Consider the following 3,306-nt stretch of genomic DNA (forward strand, 5'->3'; position numbering starts at 1 on the left):
CACACACACACACACACACACACTCGCTCACACTCACACACACACACACTTACACATACTTACACACACATACACAAACACACACTCACACTCACACTCACACACACACTCGGACCCCGTTTTACTCTATCCAGCATAAAATGAACGTATGTTTGAAAGCGATATGTTTCCAATTCGAGTGCGTTACTGTAAAACGATGCACGAATGATGCAAAAACATTGCCCACGTCTGTAGATATCTCGTTACATGACAGTTTACAAAGACATTATGCCTGACTGTTTTTCTTTCCCGCGTCTTTCAGGTCACACCTGATGTCGACTGTGACTTAAGAAAACAGAGAGTTCCAACGCACTAAACACTTGTTGAGGTTCAAACAGGTAAGATTCACATTGTGTGTCGATTCCCGTAGCAAAATGTCGCCATTCCTGGATGTCTTGAGCCGCCTCGTGGACGTCATACTTCTTTTTCATCCCTCTGTTGTTCCTTTCTATAAGGAATGATAATAATTATGTGATTATTTTTTTCATTACTTTTCTCGTCTGTTATCTCAATAAAAATGCCGGAGAGCATAATACTATTCTTTGAAAGATATCATTGCACGCCAAGCTTGTTACCGCCCTCCCTAACCATGCCATTTTATTAATTATTTTTGTTATAGCGGTTAGGAGAGGTGGCTGTTAACACTCTTTATCAGGCCTATAAAGTTCAAAGTCACAGACTATTTTTTACCAGTCCGTATTCAATCAGTGTATCAACCATAGTACCCACACAAGATCTCACAGATACCCGATATTCCATGAGGCATCGCAACGCTTTCTACTCACTGTTTACTCACTGGGTCGACTCTCTCAAGGACGCCCTCAGAACCCACGACCTGACCCTCCTCCAAGCCACTCTACTCGCGGCTGACAGACAATTGTTCCTCCCACTGACACCCACCGGCACCAGAGGAAGGATAAAGCAAACCTACTTCAAAGTAAAGTCAGTTGACTGATGGCGTGCTTGCCCTGCCTTCAGAGTCTTAGAGTCTTCGTTTCCTTTGAGGAATGGCTAAATTACCGGGAGCCTAGGGTTTTTTCGCGCAGGAGGTTTTTGTGTTTGTAATATAAACCAGAAACGAGTTGAAGAAGAATACTAGAAGTCCCTTTGCACTGAATTTGATTTCCTTCATTGCATGGAAGTTGCAGAACATTATTTGTGAGCGTTGATAAACACATTCCAAGCATAGTTTCTTAATACTATCGATGTAGTCAATGTCTTTTCCTTCAGGAAATATTTCTGTTATTTGGAACGTTCCTGAAGTAATATAATAGGCATAAACTAAAGATAAAAACTCGAAGCTTCATTTCACAGAGGATGGCAGAGTATTCGAAATGAGAATCCTGAACTAAGGCATGTCTTTGAAAGAGTTTGAAGTCCTGTCGGCTTGGCTAATTACTTGCCAGGCGTCGAACAAATCAAGACTCTCATAGGCTGAATGGAAATTGGGAACTCCGTTGGACCCATAAACAACTGAATTGTTTAAAAGGAAACTGATATCTTGACTTAACAATTAATTGTGGGTGCATGAAGGCATTCCATTTCTGATCTTACTTTTTAAATTTTACGATACTTATTTTTGTACTTTCTATCTGACTATTAAATAGTCAGATAGAAAGTACAAAAATAAGTATCGTTTTCTTCTGGGAAAAAGCAAAATTTTTGCTTTTTCCCAGAAGAAAACAGCCGGTTTTGTATCGGTGTGTTTTTCTTAACACTAGAAAGCTACAAATAGATGCTTACAATGCACTTAAGGAGTTATCAAACACTGAATGAGCAACACGTGAAGATTGACTCAGTTTGTTTGACTTACCGCCTCTGAAATATCAAAGGTACGTGAGTGCATACTGAGGGGGGCAAAATATTTCTACCCTGAGTTGATTTTAATTCCGCGCGAAATTAAGGCAACATTTTCACACCGTGTCATAACACCGCTGTTTATTGCTGTTCCTTTTTTTTTACTTTTCGATTCTTCTGCTTCAAAGACGGGCAGATGTCAGCATTTTGTAACTTTCACTATGTATGTTCTGACACTCGGGAAATATTATCTTTTTATCGGAGCGCATGGTGAGCTTAGTGCAATGTGAAGTGAAACATAACAAGTGAGTTGATGCATTCAACAGTGCATGTTTCCTAAGCGCAGTGGCCATTGTAGCTGTGCTACGGTGTTGCCAACGGTAGGTTCGAATCTAACATAAGAGTCTTTTTTTTTTTAGTTCCCCTGAAGACTTCTGGTTATTTAACCAGGCAGTACAACTGATTTTTACGTATGTCACCCTTTTTCCTACTTCGTAAAACCCCTTACCTTCCCCTTTAAGGCAGTCGCACTTTGCTTCCGAAGGTACTCTGTGTATGTTCATGTTTGTTATAAACTGATTAGAGTATTTTCAGCTTTTGGAAGAAATGATTTTGAATTCTCTTGAGGTGGCGGCTAAAGCCTGTTCATCCATTTTAGGACACCACTTGGACAATTTGAAACATCTGAGATTTTTAACCCTCTTCCGAGAAAGATAGGTGGTCTATCATACATACACTAAAATAAGGGGTGTGGGTGAAAGACCGGCTGTAAGAAGGAGCCTGGAGTAGCAGTTGAAAGTGTCAGGATTAAGGGAGCTTACAGTAGAAAGGTGCTTGCATCGTGAAAGTGAGGTGAAGGGTAAGAGCGAAAATTGTTCAGTATAAATAAATATATTTTAAAAGAAAAAACCAAACAACAACTTTAAATGATGCTATTCAATATGCTAAAGCGAACACTAGCCTTTGTGGTGCCTTAATGGTCTAATCATTATTTTTTATTACAGTTGTGCCACTTTACATTTTGCACTTCCTCAATGATAGAAAAGTAATGATAATAAATAATAGCTCATTATGCCAAGCTTTAAAGGATGAGGCATTTTGCCGTTCATAGCCCCGTTGAAGTGGCCCCCGATTCTAAAAGTACCCCCCCCCCCACCTCTGGATTACCTCATGATTGAAAAAAAAAGATGAGAATTCCCAAGATAGAGGCGGTGTACTTTTTCGACCTGTCCCACTTTTTGTCCAGCTATTGCATTATTTAGTTGCATCAAAATCATCTCTTCTTTCTGGCCCTGGGCAGTATTTTCCAGGGAATGCATACTTCCTTATCAAAAAATGTGGTTGGCACTTTTATTCAATCACAGACCCACGCACATTTTCTCTCTCTCTGTCTCTGCCTCTGTCTCTGCTTCTCCCTATCTATCTATCTATCTATCTATCTATCTATCTATCTATCTATCTATCTATCTA

The 3,306-nt window shown here is 39.8% G+C and overlaps 1 protein-coding gene across 2 annotated transcripts in view; it reads left to right on the plus strand.

Annotated features, from left to right (window-relative positions):
- Nucleotides 1–3,306, plus strand: part of LOC101848108 (allatostatin-A receptor) — a 378,639-nt gene that overhangs the window by 262,056 nt on the left and 113,277 nt on the right. For both annotated transcript variants that reach the window (XM_005097888.3, XM_035969661.1), the window contains exon 5: nucleotides 302–377. The gene's annotated coding sequence lies outside the window, so the exon portion shown is untranslated. The remainder of the gene's footprint in view (nucleotides 1–301; nucleotides 378–3,306) is intronic.

Source organism: Aplysia californica, unplaced genomic scaffold (genome assembly GCF_000002075.1).
Source record: "Aplysia californica isolate F4 #8 unplaced genomic scaffold, AplCal3.0 scaffold00166, whole genome shotgun sequence".
Lineage (NCBI taxonomy): Eukaryota > Metazoa > Mollusca > Gastropoda > Aplysiida > Aplysiidae > Aplysia > Aplysia californica.